The sequence below is a fragment of the Siphateles boraxobius genome, unplaced genomic scaffold (genome assembly GCF_051911475.1).
Source record: "Siphateles boraxobius isolate OS27281-9 unplaced genomic scaffold, OSU_SipBor_1 63, whole genome shotgun sequence".
Lineage (NCBI taxonomy): Eukaryota > Metazoa > Chordata > Actinopteri > Cypriniformes > Leuciscidae > Siphateles > Siphateles boraxobius.
Window position 1 is genome coordinate 2,522,943 of NW_027509190.1, and position 25,996 is coordinate 2,548,938.

General features: G+C 43.3%; 1 pseudogene; it reads right to left on the minus strand.

The window, feature by feature from the left end:
* The window catches only part of LOC143719436 (FGGY carbohydrate kinase domain-containing protein-like), a 62,667-nt pseudogene extending 43,408 nt beyond the window's left edge, over nucleotides 1-19,259 (minus strand).
* Between the last annotated feature and the right edge of the window lie 6,737 nt (nucleotides 19,260-25,996).

Sequence of the window (25,996 nt, forward strand, 5' to 3'; positions counted from 1 at the left end):
TAGAACATGCATTTTATTCTGTCATTGATTTATGCTCCGCCTTCTTCAGCATTCCTGTTGACCAACAAACTCAGCCACTTTTTGGTTTCTGTTTTCAGAATTGCCAGTACATATGGACAAGACTCCCTCAAGGGTTCAGAGATTCTCCGGCTGTTTTCTCCGCTGTAGTGCACGCAAGGCTGAAGGATGTCAGACTCCCTCCTGACACCTGCCTGCTCCAATACGCTGATGGCATTCTCGTCACTGGTGCCTCTGCGGACATGTGTGCTGCTGCCACTACAATTGTCTGCAACGTTTTAGCAGAGGCTGGTTCCAAGGCATCTAAAGAGAAACTTCAGTGGGTGCAGAGGAAAGTCAATTACATCGGCAATGAACTGTCACAAGGCCAAGTTCGCCTGTCTGCGGACAGAGTCAAAGCCATCGCTTTGTTCAAGCACCCTTCAACACGGAAGCAAATGCAAAGCTTTCTGGGACTGGTCAATTACTGTCGATTATGGGTGCCAAATTGCTCCATGTATGACAAAATCCTGCGAGACGCTACGCTGGATGATAAAGAGGACATTACATGGACAAGTGAGATGGACCAAGCGTTAAGACATTTGAAATCCTCTCTGTTAAGGCCTCCCGCCCTCGGCCTTCCTTGCTACAAGCGAGATTTCCACCTGTACGTGCACGAAGGTGGGGGCACAGCCGCAGGAATCCTGGCCCAAGAGCATGGGGGCACTTTTGGTCCAGTAGCTTATTTGTCTAAAACTCTTGATTCAGTGGCTCGGGGACTCCCGGCCTGTTTACGTGCAGTGGCTGCTGCAGCGATCATGGTACAGGATGCTGAAAGGGTTGTTTTATCATATCCACTCACAGTTCACACATCACATCAGGTAGGAGCAATTATGCATAACATTTCTACTCAACACATGACTGCTCAACGTCGTTCAGGCTATGAGGCTATATTATTAGCAACTGCTAATTTAACGTTGAAAGTAACTTCTGTTATTCATGGTCCTACTGTACATCTGCACAGGTTGTTGACAGATGGTGAATTTGAGAGTGACGACCACGACTGCCTTACCAGAATCCAAACTTCGACTGCCTGCAGGCCAGATGTGTCGACATCTTTCCTGGAGGAGGGAGATAATTGGTATATAGACGGATCCTGTTTCAAGCCAAATGACAATTTATACTTGTGTGGATATGCTATTGTCAAATTACCTGATCGTGTAATTGAGGCATATTCATTGCCATATAAATCAACTCAAGTAGCAGAATTAATTGCTCTAACAAGAGCTTGTCAGTTGGCAAAAGTTCAGTGCATCAATATATACATTGATTCCAAATGCGCGTACGCCGTTGTCCATGATTTTGCTAAATTGTGGGAAGAAAGAAATTTCAAAACCTCCGACGGAAAAACAATTTTGACCATCGAAACCATCGAAACTTGCTGTTATTAAAGTAGCTGGTCATAAAACAGGTTAATCGGATGAGGCTAAGGGAAACAGGTTTGCAGATGAAGTCGCGAAATGGGCTGCTAAAGAAGTAATACTTAGTCCATACGTAAATGAAAAGAGCAACGATGTACCTATGATGAATTTGTCGCTGATTAATGATTTGGACATTAAAGTACTGCAAGCTAACCCTACGCAAGTTGACTTGATTCATTGGGCTGCGAACGAAGTAAAACCAGATCAAGCTGGTATTCTGAGAGACAAGCAGGGTAGAATCGCTCTACCAGCATCCACCGTTGTAATGCTGTGCAGGCATTATCATGGTGTATCACACGTGTCAAAAGAAAAAGTGATACAAAATTTGAATCAATCATACTGCATAGCAAATGTTCGAAAGAATACTTTGTTGATATTGGATGCTTGCCTGGTGTGTGCACGAACAAACAGACACAAGGCAACCCGCAGGAAGCTTTACCGCATCCTGAGGTTCCTTTTTAATATTTACAGATCAATTTTACACACATGCCTCCATGTGGAAATCACAAATATTTGCTCATGATTGTTGATCGATTTTCTAAGTGGCCTGAAGCTTTTACGTGTGGTAAAGAAAACGCTCAGACGGTTGTAAAGGTTCTTGCAAAAGAAATTATACCGCGTTTCAGTATTCCAACCGTTATAGCGAGTGATAATAGAACTCCGTTTGCTTCAAAAGTCACACAATTGTTAGCCAAAGAGTTTAATATTAATTGGCACTTCCACATTCCCTATTCGCCGCAATTATAAGCTAACGTAGAACAGACAAATAAGACGATAAAAGAACGTCTCAATAATGCGTGTCTAGATACAGGCAGAAATTGGGTTGATTTGCTGCCTGCCGTATTGACGGAAATGAGAATGTCCCCATCAGCAACCACAAAAATGTCTCCATTTGAAATTCTGATGGGTAGACCTGCTGGCAATCTCTCCACAGGTGACACGGAGGTGATCATCTCGGATTACGTGGATTCCTTAGTTAGAACGTTAAAAGGCATAAATGGTGATGTTTCTCTCTCTCTCCCTCTTCCTTCAGAAAAGCCGACTCATCCTTTCGTTCCAGGACAACAGGTGCTGATAAGGTGTCTGAAGCCCACGTAACTCGGTGAGCCGAACTATTCAGGACCATCCACTGTTATCGCTGTGACGAGGACCGGTGTTCTGACTGACCACCAGCCGCAGTGGGTCCATGCTAGCCGGGTTAAGGCAGCTCCATCCCAGGGGAACGCACAAGCCTATGTGGAAGCACTGATCGAAAGGAGAACGAGGAAGAGAAGTAGACGAAGAACGAGATTGCTGATTGATATTAGCAATAATTATAACTGAATCTATTAAGATTCATCGTGCTATGAATACTTTTGAATTTTTTGTATATGCTTTGATGAAAAGAACTGTCAAATATTAATGATTTTGAAGGAAATGTTTGATTGAAGAATATTGCATGTATTATTGTACTAGAATGAATATGCTGAGAATGATGTGATATGATAATTCTATTATGTGATAATTATCTTATCAATGGGGCCATTGTTAGAAATATATTTTCTCCCTCAGCATAAATCTATAACATAAGAAGGATTCTTTGTTCCGCCGAAAACTGACACGTTTGCACATTCTTTTCTATGAATTTATACTAACTGGACTTATACTCCTCCCCGTAAGACTTTAATTTAGACATTATGAGCTGAGCGTTTTGTCTCCCTCCGGCGCTGGGGTTGTGAATTGTTTATTCATAATAAAAGACCAATAATTGGGGCACTTCTCGTTTGGACCATTTCATTTCGATTCTAACACACCCTTATAGGCACACCCACCTTGAGGGCAAGGCTTTCCTATGTACTAATGTAGCAAAACAGAGATATTAAAAGATCACATTCAATACACACCTTATTGATGATGCATACTGTGTACAGGCGAGCAGATGAAACGTTCCTCAAGTGTTGTCCCATATAAAACATCTCGGTTACTAACATAACCTCGGTTCCCTGAGATAACGGGAACGAGTATTGTGTCTTTGCTAGATGCTATGGGGGAAAATTCCTTTTTGTCCGATTTGTTGAAGCCTTTTATTCAATAATGCAGTATTACTGCACGGCCATAATAATGCGGAGATGCACGCACGCTATTGGCTGGGCAGTGGGAACGGCACATGTCTATGGCGAAGTGGCACATCTGCGCGAGCCAATCAGGCTGCGTCCCGCCGAACCGAGCGCAGAGCCGGCCAAAGAGGGCGGGGCATCTGCCTATAGCACAGCTGTCTACGCAATACTCGTTCCCGTAATCTCAGGCCCACTTGCTTGACCGATGCTAAGGCTAGCAAGTGTGCGGTCTTGAGCGAAAGTGCCCTTAATTCGGCCGACTGTAGCGGCTCAAACGGGGGCCCCTTGAGGGCCCTGAAGACTGTAACAGGACTGATAGGTCTCAGGAAGGTGTTGTGAGGGGGCGAGGCAGGTTGAGCATCCTTGCCCACTTCTGGAAGCGAACAATCAAATTGCTTCTACCCAACATCTGGCCGGCCACAGGAGCATCTAACTTTGCTATGGCCGCCACATAGTCGGAGCGTGGAGGGGTACGACACGCGTTCAGCAGCACTTGTAGGAAGGAAAATAGGAGCGGTATATCACATGAAGTAGGGTCTTGGCTCCATGCTGAGCACCATTTGGAGAAGACAGAACACTTAAGTACGTGGACGAGTCTCGTGGATGGGGCTCTGGTCTCAGATATAGTGTTTAGGACAACCTCGTGGATAGCCCACATGGATAGCCCATGGCATTGGCCATGTGGCTGCTGCTAGCAGCTGAATCATCTCGGGAAACCAAGGCTGGGTCCACCAAAGGGGGGCCACCAGACAGACTGTGCATCTCTCCTCTCTGATCCTGTTGATGACCTGAGGGAAGAGCACGACTGAGGGAAAAGCATAAAGGGGAAGACTGGGCTATTTGTGGGCCATGGAATATTGGGCAGTGAGAGTTGTCTTTGGAGGCGAAGAGGTCAACCTCTGCCCTGCCGAAGACACTCCAAATTGTTTGAACCTGGGGCTGGAGGGCCCATTCTCCCGGGGACACATTGAATCAGGGAGCAGACATGCTGTCGCGAGACAATCTGCCAGACACGTGCATCGCTCTCAGCAAGCGCAGGCTGTGTTGTGCCCAAAAGAGCAGACGTCTGGCTACCCTGTACAGAGGCTTCTACCTGAGTCCAACCCTGGTGGTTTATGTAGGATACTATCGCCATGTTGTCCGACCGGATTAAGACGCGATGTCCATTTAGGTCTGGTAGGTAGGTTTTGAGGGCGTGCGCCGAACGATCAGGCTCTTGGTCGCCGGAGAGTGCCAAAGCTTCACTCATGTGGAATAAATGAAGGGCAGTTGATCATTACTGAAGTAGAAAAATTTCTGAAATCCCATGGCAAAATGAGCAGCTGTATAGGCAGAAGCCCCGCCTCTTTGGCGGGCTCTGCGCACGGTTCGGCGGGACACCCCCCCCCCAGCCCCGGATGGGCTCGCGCAGACATGCCAGTTGGCCATAGGTTTGTGCAGTTCCCACTTGCCTAGCCAAAAGCATGCGTGCATCTCCGCACTATTATGGCTGTGCAGTAGCACTGCGTTATTGAAAAAAGGCTTCAATAAATCATTTAAGTTTTCAAAACTAAGTTTTCCCCCATAGCGTCTAGCAAAGACGCAATACGAGTAAACGTTTAGGAAGGAAACCAATATAGAGGAAATTCTTAAACATTTAGTATTGTGTTAACATTCTGTGCTCATCTGCATCATCAATAAGCTGTACACTAAATTACACTTTTAATGTCACTGTTTTAGTATGTTAAGGGGCTTGAAGTGTTTTGAGTGTGTTTTTCCATTCCACTGCGCTACATCTTGCATTTTTAACCACAAAAATGTGTTCTGTGTGAATGGTCTCTTAGACTGGTTTGTTTTGCAATTATGCTTTCAGTATTGAATAAAATCTAAATGTATTTTGTCCAGTGCATTCTGGGATTTCCTTCCATATTAAAGATAGATGTGATTGACTCACCAGTCGTCCCGTGGCGCTCTGACCTCCCCCATTAAGCCACAGTCCCGGCAGCATGGCGGACAGATATGGGCCCCAGACCCCAGGGACGAACAGCGGCTGTGTGCTCACCTGAGAGATACAGACACACGCTGACATCAACAGTCACATGCTTTGAACACAAACAAGTACAGGAACTGAAGCTCACAGCCATGTGACATGAGGACGTCCCACATATGACAGCCAAACGGGATGTGACTGGTTGCTCTTCACAGGGCAGCTGGTGTCCCCTCACATCGGCCCCGATGACCTCTACAACAAGACAATAAAATTACAGAAAATATAACTGACACTGCTACATAAATTTAAACTCACAGATCTTACGATAATTACCCAGCTAATTAGTCACAGTACAGTAACACAATTGTTTTTGCATTGCAATATGCAAATGAGTCACTATCTAATTAAATATGCACTCATATGCATATATTTCCTGTCCAGAAACCAGATTCATCATTTTTATTTGATTTTGTTGACATATTACTGTTTTTTTCCAGCAGGGATTTTGGATTTTTCTTTTTATCACTCTATAAATCAGAAAAGACTGTCAACAGACAGAAACAAATACATTTTCATCATGTTTTTAGCAGTTGTATAAAAATGTTGCATAAATGTGGTGAATGATATATGAACAAACTTTCATATAGATATAGATTTCATATAAACTAAAATTTTGGCGTGTGTGAAGCTGCTGAATTGGAGATTTCGGACTCAAGTTCACCGTCTTTAAGGATTAAAATTTACAGACACTAATAGATAAAGTGAAATAAAATAAGCACTTGTTTTCTTTCCACTAGTTTGAAAGAAGACAAGCTATGGAAGCAGTCAGAGCTCAAAACTGACAAGTGGATGAAAAAACCCTGGTTTTGCCTGTAAAATCTTGCACTAGTTTACATGTTTTGCCTGTTTATTTATTGCTATATATCATCTGAAGGTTTAGATTAAGCAGGTCAGGACAGTTATTACAGGAACACTGTGATGAAACCAAGAAGAGGCTGACTAAACATCAGGGCCATATTAGGAGCACACAAACACTGCAATGCTCCTCCTGTGTCAACAGGATTTAAAAAGCCCCAATTATGCTTTTTAGTGTATTTCCTTTAATGTAGTGTGTAATAAATATGTTTGCGAATGTGAAAGATCTGCAGTTCTCTTACAAGAGGTTCTCTCGTATTGCGTAAGCTAGCTTACGCTACGGGGAAAGTCATCTTTGCTCGAGATATTGAAGCCAAAAATTATCCTTAATTTTGTATTTATTGTCAACGTAGTGCAGCAGCCAGCAGACTTAGAGCAGGCCATCTTGCGTGCTCATTGGCTGCCCTGCGGCAACTGCTGCAGCCTACCACTGAGCCTCGCGCGTGACGTCACGTCCAATGAGGGCGCTTTGCGCCCTTATGCGTCATAGCCCGCCAAAATGGGGGTGGCTTAGCGTATAAAAGCCAGGCTCGTTTGCTGCGTCACTGATTTCATCATCTTCAGCGAAGCTCTCCGCATCGCGGAGTCAGTCAGAGATAGAACTGTTATCTCACAGAGCTGTGCTTCTCAGCCATCTGGAAAGCTTGGGTCTCATGGTCAACTGGACCAAGAGGTCATTACTGCCCACTAGTCAGTCAGGTTTCCTTCCTAGGAATAGAACTGGACTCTGTGGCTATGACGGCCCGCTTATCGACACAGCACGCCCGCCGTGTTCGACAGCTAGCCGCGTCTTTCCAGGAGGGCAGCATTACACCTCTGAAGACATTCCAGAAGATGCTAGGCTGTATGGCATCAGCTGCGGCTGTGCTTAAGCTGGGCCTCCTGCGCATCCGCCCGCTAAAACGCTGGCTGAACACCCAAGTGATAGTTCATACAGGACCACCATGTACTGGTCCGCTCGGACAACATGTCTGTGGTGTCCTACATAAACCGTCAGGGCGGCGTCAGATCCAGAAACCACTGCCATCTGACGGAACGCCTTCTTATATGGTCTCAGGGCCGCCTGCGCTCGCTGAGAGCCACGCATGTGCCAAGCCACTTGAACGACGATCCAGACAAACTGTCCAGGAACTACGTTCCCCAAGGGGAATGGTCCCTGCATCCCCAAACAGTCCAGTTACTGTGGCGCCTCTTCGACAAAGCGAAAGTCGACCTGTTTGGGTCAAAAGACAACACTCATTGCCCGCTGTTCTTTTCAAAGAACGAGGATGCGTTGGCCTAAATCTGGCCCAGCCTCCCACTTTATGCTTTCCCTCCGGTCTCTCTGTTACCACAGGTAATCAAGAGAATCAGGGAAACGCGCCACTCGGTGCTCCTTATAGCCCAGAATCAAACCTGGTTCCCGGAGCTTATGCGGCTGCCCCAAACAGCCCGTTGGCCGATTCCGGTGAGGAGAGATCTCCTCTCTCAAGCCCGCGGCTCAATCTGGCATCCCCATCCAGAGCGCTGGTCTCTGCACGTATGGTTAATCAACGGATACCCGTTGTACTGCCAGAAGGAGTGATGAACACGATTACGCAAGCCAGAGCTCCCTCTACGAGGCGACTTTACGCGTCTAAATGGTCGTGTTCTCCAAATGGTGTGCTGATAGAGATCTAGACCCACGAATGTGTGGGGTCACGGGGTTGCTTAGCTTCCTTCAAGAGAAGTTGGATAAGGGCAGGTCCCCACCCACGCTTAAAGTCTATGTGGCGGCCGTCGCAGCGTTCACTGAGTCGACGCGTGGCCAGTCAATAGGAAGGAACGAGCTCGTCATTCGCTTCCTTATAGGAGCTAGACGGATGAATCCCCCGCGACCCTCGTCGGTTCCCATGTGGGATCTTTCACTGGTCCTAGAGGCCCTGAAAGCTTTCCCCTTAGAACCATTAAACTCCGTGGACCTAAAGTACCTCTCGCTCAAACCCGTTTTTCTGACAGCTCTGTCATCAGTTAAACGTGTGGGGGATTTACACGCGCTATCTGTTAGCGCAGCGTGTCTTGAGTTCAGGCCAAATGACTCTAAAGTCATCCTCAAGCCATGACATGGTTATGTCCTTAAAGTGTTGGGCACCGCCTTCAGAGCGCAGGTCATTTCTCTTTCGGCTCTGCCAGCATCCGATAGTGAGGGTGATGTGGATCTCCTCTGCCCCGTCAGGGCACTGAGGGTTTACATTACGCGCTCCGCCTCTTTCAGGCGTTCGGAACAGCTCTTTGTCTCGTTCGGTGGGCGCACCAGGGGTCTCGCCGCCGCTAAACAGAGCCTGTCCAGATGGATAGTGGAAGCTATCACATCTGCTTATAAGTCTAAAGGTCTGCAATGCCCCTTGGGCATCAGGGCGCATTCCACCAGAGGCGTGGCCTCGTCGTGGGCTTGGTCCAGCGGAATTTCCATTCATGACATTTGTGAGGCGGCAGGCTGGGCCTCTCCCTCCACATTTGTTAGGTTTTATAACCTGGAAGTTCCCGCCTTGCAGGCTAAACTTCTGTCAGTGTGAGCAGTGTGTTTGTCCTGCCCAGATGATCATGCGCAGACTTCTCTCACGCGACGTTCGCCTTCCTGGTTGAGCTGCACTATATAGTGAATAGTTATGTGGACCGGCGACGACGCTCTGTATACCCTGTATGTGCTTATAACATGTGCTGGCCCGCATTGCTGGCCACCTGTTTCCCACTTATCTATGTTCCCCGGGAATCCCTGGGACTCATGAAGTGGAGGCTGGGCGCACGGCCTTGACAATGGGTTCCCGTAGTGTAAGCTAGCTTACGCAATACGAGAGAACCTCTCGTAAGAGAACGATACTCGGTTACTAACGTAACCTCGGTTCTCTCTAGAAGAGGGAACGAGTATTGCGTAACCTGACTGTGCAGGCGCCACGAGCGTTTTTCGCTTCAGCTGCTGAAACCAGGACACAGCCAACGAGCCTGGCTTTTATACGCTAAGCCACCCCCATTTTGGCGGGCTATGACACGTAAGGGCGCGAAGCGCCCTCATTGGACGTGACGTCACACGCGAGGTTCAGTGGTAGGCTGCAGCAGTTGCCGCAGGGCAGCCAATGAGCACACAAGATGGCCTGCTCTAAGTCTGCTGGCTGCTGTACTGCGTTGACAATAAATACAATATTAAGGATAATTTTTGGCTTCAATATCTCGAGCAAAGATGACTTTAGCTTAGCTTACGCTAGCTTACGCAATACTCGTTCCCTCTTCTAGAGAGAACCGAGGTAACGTTAGTAACCGAGTATCGTTTCAATGATCAAAGTTCCGATAAATAGATTTTTTGTCTCCAAAAAGAAAGCGATTCTGAACTGAAATGAGTCAACCTGTAATTCCAGTCTCACTTCCTGATATGGTAAAACCCACGGTATTGTTAATGTTCGCATCCCAGTGTATATCAAGAGCTGAGATTCAGATATGATAATGAGGGTTTGGTTTCAGACCAATCACAGCAGACTGGGCCATCTGACCAATCAGAGCAGAGCAGCTCTCAGAGAGGCGGGGTTTCGAGAGACTGAATCCTTGATCGAAGCATTTCAGACACAGAGAGAAAAAAGCTGATGCTGCAGTGGATATTATGAGGAAATTAAAGTGTTCCTGCTTGTTCTTGTTGTTTACAGTAGAGGTCGACCGATAGTGGATTTTACAGATACAGATATTTAGGTTTGACCGTACATGCCGATAACCGATTATTCAACCAATATTTTTTTAAATGGATACTGGATTAAAAACAAACATAACACTCCAGTAAAACAGTGCTGAACTGAAATGTGCTAAATTAAATAAATATATAAATATGAATATATTAAAATGAGAAGTTCTACATAACTAACTATACAGAAATAAATTTAGACATTAAAATATTGCAGATATGTGTTTCTTTAGCTATTACCTAGAAACATAACCTATATAAATTTCATAGGTAACACTTTGGAAGTCCCATTTGTTAACAAGGATGTATTAGCTAGCTTTCATGAACTATATGCATTATGCAATATATGTTTTACTGCATGTATTAATATTTGAGCAATACAATTGTACCTTGATCATTCATATTAGTTCATAGTACATTAACTAAGGTAATAACAGATAAAATAAAAATTAAAACTCAATTTAAAATGTATTAGTAAATGTTGAAATTAACAAACTAACAATGAATAATACTTATACAACATTTATTAACCTAAGTTAATGCTAAAAAATGTAATCTTATTGTAAAGTGTTACCATTTCATATAAATCCAAAGAGTCATGCTTAAAGATGGCCATATTTTAAATATCTGCAAAGGCCAGAGCATTAAAATTACATAAATGTAGACCTATATTACATGTATAGTCTCTTTGCTTCTATTTTAGAACACATGATGATTGTTTAATCAAAATAACAATATGTGTTGTAGTGATAAAAATATAAAGACCTGATCTATTTAGGAGTGAAGCGGGTTGTCGAAGGTCACACACTCAAACAGAAGTGGAGTGACACCGTATTTAACGCAGTGTAAATGCATTCATTATGGCCTTGGTTACACTGTCAGTGAAATGAGACCAAATTCAGATTTTTTGCTCATATGTGACACAGATCGGATGTGTTATATGACTGTGTAAACAGGGAAAAAACGCATGCATTCGGATATTTCGAGATCTGTTTCAGGCCTCGTTCATATGTGGAAATAAATCAGATATAAATGATATATGTGCCAATGCGACTGTCATGTAAAAGGCAGGATTTTCTGAGGCATTACGTCTCCGCGGTTTAATGACGAGAGACAACCCCGACACGCATCTGCGAAGGGACGGATGGTGTCGTCATAGGAGAGGAATGTGGACACACGATGACACAACATATCAAAAGTTGGCTAGCTCATCCTAACATTTCGGACCCACTGCTTCTCGTTAAAGCCCGCCACAATCTCATGAAAGTGCATATCTATACCACTAATTTTATTTCTCGTGCCATTTACACCAAAAATAGTTTTTGAGTGCATATGATATAAATGAATGAGGCATTTATATAGCGCTTCCAAACAATGGTAATTTCAATAATATGTTCTTTATGGTGTGTAATACGCACGCACTCCACACCCCTAATCCTACCCAAGGGGTTTACAGTGCGTATTATGCACGCAAAACTATTTTTGGCGTATAAATGGCGCGAGAAATAAAATTAGTTACGCACTTTCATGAGATCGTGTTGTATGTTCCCAGCAGTCCCGAGATCTCTCGCACACAATAACTGAAGCACATGCGCTGCTGCGATGATGGCCCTTTTCGTCGTCCTCCGCCTCACAATCATGCTGATGTTTGGCGAACTTCGCATATATCGCAGAGCTAGCATCAAGCATATTTCGCATTCGTCCATCTGTGCAAGAACCAACTTTAAGCATGCGCGATGTTTCAGATAGTATGTCAAATCGGAAATGGGTCACAATTGAAAAAGACGTGTAAACGGACAGTCAAATAAATTGGATATAGGCAACAAATCAGAATTGGGCATTAAGACCTGCAGTGTAAACGAGGCCATGACACAGTTTTCTCTTCATTTCAAAGAGCCGTGGATGAGCGAGCGCTGCATTAGCACTCAGCTGGTGTGGCGTATCATACCTAACCCTCCTGCGTGTGCGTCTATGAGTGAAGCGGCCACAGCCGTTCCCGGTCTCAGGCCCAGATCTGCAGCCGCCTCTGCGGTCAGTCATCGTCCTACAGGAGTCCCAGGAATACAAGTCTGCTCACCTGCACACACACACACACACACACACACACACACACACACACACACACTATCAGTCAACACGACCGGCTGAACACAGACAGACACCTGAGCTTTACTCTCTCCCACCGATTTTACAGTAGCTGTTTTCCATCAGGTCCTCCAAGCCGATGGCGCTCCAGAAGGTGTCGTCCCAGCCTTCAGACGGAGAATACGTACACTTACAGACAAGAGTACAGAGAGACCTGCATCAGGAGAGCAAGACATGCTGTGTGGATCACTGCTTGAGCACCTGGCCCTTTGCCCCTTGGTGCCCAAAGAGCCCTTTTGTCAAGGCAAAATTTCCTATCCTTTTTTTGTAATTAAAGGCCCTTTTGTGGATGCCTGCCCAATCTAACTATTAGTAAAATTAATGAATAATTTAGCCGTAAATAAAATGACCCACATGATGACCTTTCACCTGACGAACTCACCCGAATGACACGCCGCACGCGCATTTTTTAATATCGCGCGCACTACCAGAGGATATCTTCAACACCTCGGCTGCTGGTGTATCATTCTCAGCAAAGTGATTTTGAGGTTTGTTTACTTATTATTGTTATTATTTTACAAGAACGACGTGAAGAGATGTTGTTTATATTGCTGTGTGTAGCCTGCATAAGTAACGTTAGCTTGCTGTTTGAGGGAGAAAAGTTTTAAGAGTGTCGAGGGGCCTGGTCTTTTTATGTCATTTGACTAAAAACTATTCATACTTTGAACTACTATTATTATTATTACAGTATTTATTTAAAAAATGTCGAGAACCTTAAAAATATTTATCACATTACTAGTAAGGCTTACCATATTTATATTTAAGGCTTTTCTTATTTTTTTCTACCTGCAGGTCTTGGTGTGCAGCAGCTTCTGTGAGCATCTCCCTCACAGCAAAGGCAGCAAACTCACTTAAGGACTTCAGTAAGAATTTACCAGAACAGGCATATCTATATATTTATATCGCTGTGGGCCTCTAGTCAGTCAACGTAGTGTGATTGCTTAGATCTACGTCACACATAGGCTCACTATTGGCCGACGCTGGTCATGTGGGTGATGCGTGTGACATACAACAACAGAAGCATACGCTGTTACACTAGTTAACTGACTCGAGGCCCACAGAGAAGGAAATTAATAGTTGAAATAAAGTCGTTATTTTTGTTTGTTTTTGCGCACTAAAAGTATTCTCATCGTTTGATAAACTTAAGATTGAGCCACTGTATTCACTTGGACTATTTTAACGATGTCTTTAATAACTTTTCGAGGAACAAGTTTCAATCCCTTAGAAGCCTATGGAGGAGTGATCCAGCTCTCAGATTTCATCAAAAATATCTTAATTCGTGTTCTGAAAATGAACGAATGTCTTACGGGGTTGGAACGAGGGAGAGTAAATCCTGACAGAATTTACATTTTTGGGTGAACTATCCCTTTAAACAAGTTTTAGTGTTTTCTTCTTCCCTCATATTTGAAATATATAAAATATTTGTGACATAACTGTATATTTGTTTGTGTTCTTTGTGCAAAAAAGCTAAGTGAACCTCAAGGAACATTTTGAAATCTTTTGTAAAAATCTGCTTTAAAGATTTGACTTGGCTAAAGTGGTTGAAGTGATGGATCTGATTTAAAGAAGTAATTTCATATACATTACTGTAGTCAATTACATATATTGAGCTGCATCAGCAGTTTTGTAGATCTACAACCCTAAAGTTGTTTTTATCACAGAATGAATGTCGTCTATGAAACAGTTGTGCGGATCCTGCATCTCACCTGCATAAGGACCCTGTAGCTTTCCAGGATAGAAAGTCTGGAAGGTCAAAGAAATGTGCCGCGTCTTTCCAACAGGTTTCCTGCAGATTCTAACCGCAAAAGAAGAAACAAGCGTCTGAAACACAAGTGTTTATAGTTCTCTCGCTCTTCCTCAGGATCCCAGCGCTCCTCACCTCTTTGAGCCACAGTAGTTTGGGCGGCTGCATTTCGGGCGACATCACCCCGCCGACCCCCTGAAGCACTCTGTGTTTGGTGTGTGTGATCCGAGCGGCTTGTTCTGCGGCCCGGTGGTCCATCCACATCACCACGTTCCTCTCTCGGACGCCTGCAAGTAACACTGGGTCAGAGCGCTGGCTCACGCTCTCCGCACGAGTGATGAACACGCCTCACCTGTGTGATTGACAGCCACGGGCTGGAAGTGCCGATCCAGAGCCACCAGTGAACAGGTGGCATCAAACCCGAGCCCTCGAACACACGTCACGTCAATGTCCTGAGTCACTCCCTGAAAATAAACGCAAACAGCCGTTTGACCAACACAACTCCAACAGAGTCCTAGACAATGATGATGCACAGTTTATGTGCCTGCCGGACAGATGGTCGACCCACCTTCACGGCCCGGCAGCACTTGCTCCAGATATCAGCTGACGACTGCTCATAATGCTCCGCACGCGGCTCCCAGATGACAACGGGCTCCTCTGCTGTGTGCTTGACCTGACCGTCTGGAGTGACCAGAGCCGCTCGAAACACTGGCAGTGCCCACATCCACCGCCACATAATACCTGCTCATCTCACTGGACACCTGCGGAAACACACACACACACACGTGTGCTAAGCACCCTCAAACACAAGCAAGAGCACCCTCAGTTGATACTGTAATAATACATTGTATTTGGATAACAGATTTTGGCCCGAACCCAGAGTAATCCCAGGTTTGGGATAGGACAACTAAGTGAGGAGATGGGGTGGTGGATGGACGCTGGAAAACTGTCATATAACAGCGGTAAAATCTACTGTATGTATACCTCCTTATGTTAATTGAGTTGCCTGGATGACTCCCATGACAATTACTAGGTTAATTATCTGAAAGTGCTTCTCCCGAACTCTGTTAATAAAACATCATTTCACGAGTTCACACTTACATATAGGGGTGTGACAGTTATTATATAACCGTGAGACCGACGGTTATAGTTAAACACCGTCATTAGAGCTCTATAACCGCCAAAACCGTGTTATTTAAATTATTTTTACAAACATGTTTTGTTTGTAATGTAATGTTTGTAATTCAGAATGTATAAATACTAATATCAGCTTACGAGGGAAACGGAGGCGGAGTTAAGTGATGCTTGGCCGGAGACTGCTGCAGGAGATGATTCGAGAGAAGTCTGTGCCACTTTACCGATCAGAGCGCGCGCTGACACGGAGTAAAGCCTTGTTTATACTCGACGCGTCCGCACAAGCGCGAAGATGCGCGCGGCAAAAATGACGCGACGGGTGTGCAAGATCGGTAAAGCCTTGTTTATACTCGACGCGTCCGCACGAGCGCGAGTCTCGGCTGACTGCGTGCGCACCTCTCCAAACAGACGAGGCGTTTATACTTGACGCGCTCGCCGTTGTGCTATTCTGTGAAACGACAGGGGGCGACTTGGAGTAATTCTCCTCTAAACCACCAGGAATCAGCAGTGAAGAAGTAGCTTGCCGGTTATTAATTGCTGAAATTCATATGAAAAGAGTAATAAATGCAGTAGGTTTATTGTACTTTCACTGCATGTAAACTAGTTAAACAACTGAAGCCTTATTGAAGAGTGTTTAAACCTTAATTTCATCAGCAGGGCTTACTTCTGCTATTGTAGGCTTATTTTGTAAATGTAAGCAGTTACTTTAGACAAGTGCAAACTGGGTGCTTAATGCAAATGTATTCCTATTCACAAAATGCAAATGTCTCTGTGTATAGAAGGATCATAAACATGCTGGTACAGACGTACCAGTTCGGCCAGATTCGGCTCAAAGTCGTTCATCTTCGGATGCGGCGCCGAGCAAGATTTTACAAAAAGTGCCGTGCACACCGCCAGGCGAAATGGGGTCTTGCGCACCCAAACGCACACGACCGCCCACACCGCAATAACGTCATTTTTGCCGCGCGCACCTTCGCGCTCTAGCGGACGCGTCGGGTATAAACAAGGCTTTATGTGTTTGGTTATTACTTCGCTCGACCGGAAGGGGTCGCGCTGCATCCGACGGGAGCCTGCAGCTCACAACATCGGAAGAGCGATAATTATAGGGTAAAGAAACAACCAACCAAATTAAAAAGTCATTTTTTTATTCCATTTCCACCTATCATAGTCCTCAAGTATCTCTGGTTATTTTAACGTCTATTTTTAATCAGTAATTATGTTCAGGATAGGGTACACATTTTCTAAGAGCTATTTCCTTGTTGTGGATTAAAGTCCTTGTCTCTTCACACGTGTGTTTGTGTGTGTGTGTGTGTGTGCGTGTGTGTGTGTGTGTGTTTGTGTGTGTGTGTGTGTGTGTGTGTGTGTGTGTGTGTGTGTGTGTGTGTATTTATGTATTATGCACATTTTATTATTGTTCTTCTGTCTTTTACAACTGTTTTAACTATTGTTCTAGTGTAGCGATGTTTCAGACAGTTGTAATTGTATAACTGGAGTGACAAACAACTTGAATGTGAGGCTACATGGTAAATTCAAACTATCCAAGCATGACTTAGGCCCCATCCACACTACTACGTTTTAGTTTAGAAACGGAGACCTTTTGCTACGTTTGCACCTCCCGTCCACACTAAAACGGCAAAAATGAAGACCTACAACAGAGAAGTTTAGAAACGCTGCCGACCCCGTTTTGCGTTTTGAATCTCCGGAGGGCGTTTTAGTGAAGACGGGTCAAAACGGAGGACTTTAGAAACGATGACGCAGAGGCTCACGCTCGGCTCTCTGATTGGATGTCATACAACGGAATAAAACGCACAACAACAGCCTGGACTACCAGTTACGTTAGAGCAAGTAAATTCTGCATTTCACAATGCTATAACTGCCTACATGCACCGGAGGCAAGCTATTATTCCAGCGACCTGTGACAGTTCCCGTGTGCAGCGGCGGTATCGACCATACATGGAGCGTCGGTCATGGGTTAAGCCGGGACGAACCAGCACATGGTGGGACAATTTTATCAATGAAGTTGTGGTTCCTGAGGAATGGTGCGAAAACTCTTGAATGTCCAGATCGGCACTTAACAACCTCAGAGAAATCTGAGGAATAATCAATCCGTTTCCTGTTTACACCGGCACGCGCATGCCCAGTGTAGGTGAATGGTCACGTGATCCGCGTTTTCAGTCGTTTTAATGTGGAAGGAGATCAGTTCTAATACGCAGCTCAAACGCTGGTGTGGACGGAGATCGTCTTCGTTTTAATTCTCCGTTTCTAAACTAAAACGCAGTAGTGTGGATGGGGCCTTAGCCTACCAACCTGTGCAGGAGGAGCTGACTGCTCTTCATCAATACTGCTGTACCTATACTGAGCCGTTTCACTGCTGCTGTAGAAGCTGTGGCTGCCTCTGACTCTTTTCTTTTTTGAAGAAGCTCTGAATATCTCTGCTTCTCTTCATAACTATTCTCTTAACCCTAACCCTGGGGGAAATGTAATTCAATCACTCAATCAATCAGTTAGTCAATTCACTTTGAAGTAATAGCTATAACTACAAACATAAAGCAGGATCATTGTCAAATTGGGTTAGAATCAGTGTGCAAAATACAGGTGTTCGTGGGGCTCTGGAACCCCTTAAATAACAGCTTTGACTCCATTAAAATGTCAAAAAGAAAGGTGTCAGCAATGTGCCTAATTATAGGATCTACAAAGGTTTATTTTTACATAACTAAACTGTTTTTATAACGTACTCGGTTACTAACGTAACCTCGGTTCTCTCTAGAGAGGGAACGAGTACTGCGTAATATCTTACGCTATGAGGAAAACCTCTTTTCCACGAGATATTGAAGCCAAAAATTATCCTTAATTTTGAATTAATGTAAAACGCTGTGCAGCAGCATGCAGACATAGGTTAAGACGGCTTGCGCGCCTATTGGCTGCCCTGCGCCAACAGCAGCAGCCTATCGAGAGTGGCTCTGCGTGACACATATCCAATGGGGGCATTTCACGCCCATTTCATCACGTCCCGCCAGAAAGGGCGTGGTCACGCCCTATAAACATAGCTCGATTAGGCTGGTACAACTGGTTTTCATCTCTTCAGCGAAGCATCACCGCATCGCTGGATCCGGAGTGAGAAGCCACTATGGCGTTATTTTTTAGTCAAAAGTTATGAGCGTGTAAGACATGCTCACGAGCACATTATGTTATTTCACACGCGCAAAAATGAACCTTCAGGTGGCATGATAAAAGTACTCGCGCACAAATTCAACAACCGAGAGGTGTAGAGGTAGCTGCGAGCGAGCGCCTGGCATACTCTCATAGGTTAACTCTGCTTGTACAGTGGAATCCTGCTCGCGCGCAGCGGGCTTCTGCTCGCGGAGTGCTGTTTTGCTCGCGCAGTGGATTTCTGCTCGCTCAGCTGATTTCTGCTCCCTCGAGTCTACATGACTTTTGACAATTTGGGGGCGGAACCAAGGAGGGCACTGACCCTCTTATGATTGGTCACTTTAATCGTAATCACAACCACAGGGACATCTTTGTACCTTGATTGACAGCTCTCATTACAGGAAGTCAGAGTCAAAGGATCTGACGGAGTTTTTTTATTTTTATTGAAATATCAAGATTTACAGACAAACATGGCTGCATAACTTCCTTTTCTCAGCAGCTCAAGAGTGAGAGAGAGAGAGAGAGAGAGAGAGAGAGAGAGAGCGAGAGACAGACAAACAAACACACACACACACACAGCGACAGACAGACGGACACACACATGGGTTAATATTTGGGTGAACTCCCCTCATTACTGTCATTACGTTAGTTAATTCACTCTCACTACTGCAAAAAGATAAAACTGAATACAGCGCGCTATTTCCTTCATGCAAATTTCATATCCGTTTGCAACTGCTTTGTTAGTTTACATCGGTAGAATGACTGTAACATTAAGTCTCTCACAGTGAAACTCCTACCTGCTTCGCGCGCGTCTGGAGTAAACGCGTTTACTCTCGTTCACTTCTGCAGGACTTCAGTCAGAGTTTCAGCGACTGAAGAGAAAAACATTCACAATGTACTTTGGATTTTCGCTTACGGCGCTCGAGCGCGACCAAAAAGTACGACCGCGCGAGACTCAATAGCATTCATGCCGAGGTCATTATGGGATAGTTACTATGGGATAGTTAGAATAAAACCCTTTCAAACCCTGCACTCACTGTGCGGGGTTAATGCAGGAATCCTGCAAGACAGAATGAAAATCCTACAGAACAGGATATTGCTGAGCAGGGGCGTTGCTAGGGTCTTGATACATTGGGGGCTTAGCCCAGTCCGCACCACCCACCCCCGCTTTTGGTAACTACTACTTCTACTCAGAGGCACATAATAATAAGCAATAATATCATCAATGGAGGGTCTGGGGGACCTCCCCCAGGGAACGTTGGGCATTAAACACTTCATTTCCTGCATTCAGGTGCATTTTTTGTAGCATTTTAAATGATAGGTAAAAAGATAGAATGCTTTATTTGTAGAACTGTAACAGCTATTCACAGAAACACAAATAAATAATACATGAATATGAAATAATATTTTAAAAAATGAATATAAAACTATGTATATATACTGTGTATTTAGATATTTATCTATCTATATTTATCTACATCTATTTATACACACACACACACACACACACACACACACACACACACACACACACACACACACACACACACACACACACATCACTCCAACAGTCTGCTTGTATAAGTCTGGAAAAGGAACTATAGCAGGCATGAAAGCGGGCCAGGGGTGAAAAAGGTGAGAAGGATATTACCCCTCTAGGGGGGTTCGGGGGCACGCTCCCCCTGTAAGAAAAATTTAAATATTCCATATTTGAAACCATCAATCTGATGCATTTTGAGATGCATTTTTGCCAACCTGGGGAGAGCTGGAGAAACTTAACTTCAGCCATGAGTCAAAAATATTATGGCCTCCGTAGCGTTAGCTAATAATTTTTCACTGGAGCTTTAGCTAGCTGGCTAACGTTGCGTTCTCTCCTGCTGTGTTCAATGACTCGATTCATCAAGCTAAGCCTATGTGAACAAAGCTCCTGGGTAACTTAGATATAGCCTACCAGAAATTATTAGGGATGTCCCGATACCATTTTTTCTGAACCGATCCGATCCGATACCAACAATTTTGAGTATCGACCGATACCGATCGGATACCAGCGCAGTTTTTTTTTTAAATCAAGTAGAATTTCTATAACTCTACCCTTTAACCAATGGCTCTTTCAGGCTCTCTCTCTCTCTCTCTCCTCTGGTGTGCACTCTAAATGCAAGCATATTATTGTAACCACAGTAACTTTGATCTGCTTGAACACATTTTAATCGTCTTTAATACATGATTCCGAAGGATAGATTAAAAGACCTGTTCATTTTTTAAATAAATACAAATTTATTAAATAATAATAATAATTATCAATAAATTACATTTTTTGAGATCCGGGGCTATAAAAAAAACATCCGGGACTGAAGCCCCGAATGCCCATGTCTAAGACGCGCCTGTTGCTGAGTCCTGTAGGTTTGTCCACATACTGTCCTGTAGGATTGATAACATCCCACAGAAATTATAAGCCCTGCAAGATTCAGAATGTAGATTGATTTATTGATTGGTTGATTAAATAAATAAACTAATCACAAACTTAAGGATATAAAACATTTATTACCTAACTACCCTAACTTACTAGCTAGCTATCATATATCCCAGCTAACACAGTTACGTTGTGAAGACGTAACAGGACCGGCCCATATTCGTCGTAACGACGTGCCAAATAACGTTCCAGCACGTAACTTTGTGATTCCTGTATTCGTCGTGGCAACGTTATTGTGGTACGTCAGCAAGAACGTGATGAGTAGGCCCTACGTCTCAATGACCTAACTGGTATGTTCTGAGGAGGTAACATCAAAGGACCGTTTTAGTCGTAACAACGACCAAAATACCACGTAAAAACAACAACAAAAAACACTGCATACATTTAATCAGCATTTATTCAGTGTTACCTGTACTATTGTGTGTATGCACCGCATGCATCAATGTGTCACACACATGTGTGCCTCAAGAATCAATCACCTAGAAAACATTTATATCATTTAATAATCAGCAGTTAGTTAATGACATTCTCCACCTCAAGATAATAAATAATTAACATATAATTTTTAACATATATATATATTAAAAGTTAACAAGTTATTGAGAAGTGAAAATTTGGCATATACATTCATTTTAATTAATTTGATCTTACTTTAAGGAAAAAAATACGAAAATTTCAACAACAAAAAAATCAAAAAGTCTTATTTGTTTTCCAAAAGTAGGAGTGTTTCATCATCTTCATCTTGCTGCTGCACACATTTTCTCTGGTCTTGCTGCTGCAAAATGAAAAGTAGCTGGTCAATATAATTTATTTAAAATATGATGGTTTCATTGTATTAATCATGTAAGATAACTATAAATATACTATAAATCCAGTAATTGTATATACTAAATGGTTAAAATGCAGGAAACAAATAAATGCAATAGTGAGTTTATTAGGATTAGTGGATTACAAAATCGGATATAGGGATTACGTGAGAACCGGTTCTCTTCACACTTCATGACAGTAGGTGGCGACATGCACCTATTGATGTTGGTTCGCAACCCGCCATTACACCAAATGAAGAAGGACGGTTGTTCAGCAGTTGTTGAACGATATAAGAAAAAACTCCAGCTGCGCTCTATGTGAGTAACCATGAATTATATTTTTCATTTTGATATTTTATTTGTTGTTAGGATTGTCAGATGTCAACTATATGTAAATTATGACGAGGTGAGATGCGCTAATCATGTTAGCTTATAGCACGAGATCCAAACTTTTGTTTTACCTAAATTACCGTTAATTAGATTCGGATGAGCGGAATTGGAATAATTAAAATTCAAACCTACCCCAAGCCTAACTGACCTAAACGACAGACTGTGAAATGCTCCACTCACATGTACAGTCAGATGTTCTTTGTTTGTGCAACTTTAAGTAAATCAAACCAGTGACTAAACGGTCAACTTCACATTGTTTCTACTTTTAGTAAAAGAAAAGTACTAAGTGAACTGAACATTGTCAGGATACAGGCAAGGAGACAGAGGTAAGTGAATCCAAACACAGCTTTATTGAACGTGACACAAGTGCATAGGTGAGTATTCTCAGAGTTCAGGTGCAGATGCGGTGAGGGTCTCTACGTGCGGGGCAGATAACAGGTGAGCAGGTCCTCTTCAGGTTAATTGGATGTCAAGCGGTCACAGATCATTCATACTTGTCTTTTCTCTTTCAGGTGTCGTCGTGGATGAGACAACTCGGCGTGAACACAGGGACTCAGGAAAATACAGGATTCTAGGGAACAGGGATACAGACAGGAAATGCAGGAAACCAGGACTCGGGTAGGATGTCTGAAGACAGTGGAACAGGAATGCAGAGGTCAGTAATACACAGGTGAGTATACGTTACTTGGTCGGCGATGACGAGGAGATAGACTTTGGGGCAAGCGGGAAATGGTCTGTTCCTGTTGGAGGCTTGACGGTGAATGAAGCTGTGGTGAGTGTTTTTATTCAGAGGCTATTGATTGTGAACAGGTGCAGGTGATTAGAATTCTGGTGAGAGTGATCATTGTGTTGTGAAGGATGTGGTGTCTGATTGGTTCCTGACAAACATGTAATCTCCCTTTTTTTTTTAATTATGTAATTAGAATATAATAACTATTTTATAGAAAACTGCACCAAAGGAGCTTACATTCTGACAGCTTGCTGGAGCTTAAGTGTGTCTGCCACAATGTCCTCCACTGTTGCTTGCTGGATTCTAGGATTGGACATCATCACTGCCTCTGTAATATTAAATTCCTTAACTATGCAGCAATGGTTAAAAAAGTACTGGTAATACAGGTTTTTTGTGTCACTAACATATAGGACTTGCTCTTCCCTTTCTTCCCCTTCAGACTAAACTCCTTCCACACACTGTAGGAGGCCAGTGCCCGCATCACCCGCCGGGTGTTTTCCCCAGGGTTTGGACCTCCAACAAGACTTAAATGGTGTGTCTACAAGATGGAATACATTTTCAAAATGGTAATAACTTTTGTTATTTAACTTAATTCTAACACTTTTTTGGCATTTCACGGATAGTTCACTATTAACATACCACACTATTCCGAAATGTCTCCTCTTCATTTTTTCTTCGAGAGAGAGAGGAGTTCCTCCATAGTGCCACACACATCAAGGCTCATCTCCTCCACTCGCTGACTAGTCCCATCACCCAGGGCACGAGCACAGTTCATACAGGGCTGCTGTTGAGCTCCTCATCGCCTTCATCTCACTCTCAATGCTGATGATTCTCTGAGTGAGTAACTCAGGAGTTGATCTGGGAGAATCAAGATTGATTCATTCAAATAAAGGTAAAAACTAAGTTTCAAATTATGTTTTGCATTTACCATTCTTCTGGATGTCTCTAGGAGGCACTGGTCTTAATGATGCATCAAGAATGGTATAATCTTCAGGTCTTGCTGGTGTTAGTGTGGTTTGTTTGTTGGGTTTAAATGCTCGGGGAAATGGCAGCTGAGGTTCCACTGTAAATTAGAAGGTAATTACTAAAAAATAGGAACAAACGAAAAACGATGAAATGTACTGGTATTGGTATCAATCAACTAATGAAATTTTGGTATTCTGAAAACCCCCAAACACTTTTTAATATGAAATTGTGCACAAGTGGTAAAGTAAAATAATTAAAACTAAGAAAGGCCTACCAGTTGATGTACAGTTCACCCGGCTCTTCTTTTTGGGGTGAGGTACTGAAGAAGTATCTTTTAAAAAAATGAATAAAAATGATTTTAGAATGACTTTAATTGTTTACTTGTAAATATTCATACCTTCATCAGAGCTGCTGAGACACACTGGTCGTTTTTTTCTCTTGGGAACGTCATCAGAGCTCTCCACAGAAGACTGCACAGCTGCTCTTTTGGACCACTTCTTTGCAGTTTCATAGTCACCTGAAGTAAAAATACAGTGAGTATAATTTAGCATTCCTTAACAGAGTTGCACTAACATTTTGTTTGAATGATCCTTTAAAGTAAAATGAAATACCTGTTTTTGCAAACACTCGGACCCTGTGCCTGGTCCAATTTTTTTTATCAGGTTGTTATTAATTTTTAATTAAAAACCTTTTAATTTTTAATTAAATTATGAAATAAATATTGTAGAAAATGAATTCAAACTATAATATGAAAGCAAGAGTAACTAAAAATCTGAACCAGTTTCAGGCTCCACATACAGTACAGGATCGTTTGGGGGAAGTGTGTGGGCGCGGGCGCTGCCGGAGCATGGACACTGCACCGGAGTCGAACTGTTGCAGAGAGGTCAACCTGGAACATTTATTGATCGGCGAAAATGCATCACCATGCACCGTTCATTTCGGATGCTGTGCGGTGAGAGAGACATGTTGGAGGAGGCTATGCTATCTCTAAGGGATGTCCGAGCTGAGACGCTGGAGCGCCCCATAAGTAGCTCGTATGTAACAGTGTATTTTACGAATTGGCAACTGGGCTAGGCTAGGCTAACTTATATCCTCTTCTCAGACTGTTAAGGTTAACAGCGTACCGGCAGTTCACTATTTGGGCGAGGGGGCATTTGGGAAGGAGGAATAGGATTCCATTCCCATCCTGTGCAGTGAACTAACGTTACATCTTTTCCCCTGAGCTGAACATCAAGGATTCTAGTATGCGTTGGACTTGTAGCTAAATAAAACATTTGATGTCAGACGCTTCATGTACTCATTGACGTTTTCAACACATCTGTCTCTCGTACCTAGGATTAAACACTAGAAATCACGACTAGAATAATTTTGTTGACAAGGCATGGGGTAGAGAGAAGCTAGCTCTGCTAGTGTTGGTTGGCAACGGAGTACCCACTAAACAACATGATGTCCAAAAGACGTCTTTTCAACGTCTTTGTCACAAAAGTCGGACGTTGAAAAGACGTCCACTGAGGAGCCAGAATGAACGTTTTTATGACGTCTTTTTTTGACGTGTTCTGCACGTGCGATATAGACGTCCATCGAACCTTCGTACCAGTTTAAAAACTAGTTCAAATGTGGCCATTGTGGACATATTTTCAACATCATGTTTTATTTTAAGTAACCATTGTGGTGATGAGTGTTTGCTTTAGTTGGGCTCTTGGTCCCAGTTCTTCTTACTTTAACTTTACCGTGGCTGTTGTAACTGTGTGTTTGTATAACACCATTGTTGTGGCAGAGAAAGCCAAGAAAAAGTAAGATCAACTGTCATCAGCTCCTCGTTGATGATGATAAAATCATCACAAAGTGAGCATTTAATGTTGTGTTTAGACTTTTGTCTTTATATCAGGCATTTATAACCACCAATCTTGTGGAACTGCATTAATTGGTCCAGTACCATTAGATTGATCACTTATTTGAAGGTGGATAAAAGAAAAGCATGTTTACACAATGTTATGAGAAAATGCATCATACAGTCAAACACAGAGATCAAGATTTTGCGTATGATTCACAACAATGGTGACAATAAAAAAAAGCTTCATGCTGCAATGCATGATGGGTAGCTTTCAAAGTACAAAACATCCTTGATTCCCAAGCTTTTTTGTTTTGGTTGTCACCGTTGTTGTGAATCATATGCAAAATCTTGACGTCTGTGTGTGACTATGTGATACATTTGCTCAAAACATTTTGTACACATGTTTTTATCCACCTTAAAATAAGTGATCATTTTAATGTTACTGGTCCAAATAACGCAGTTCCACAAGATAGGTGGTTATAAA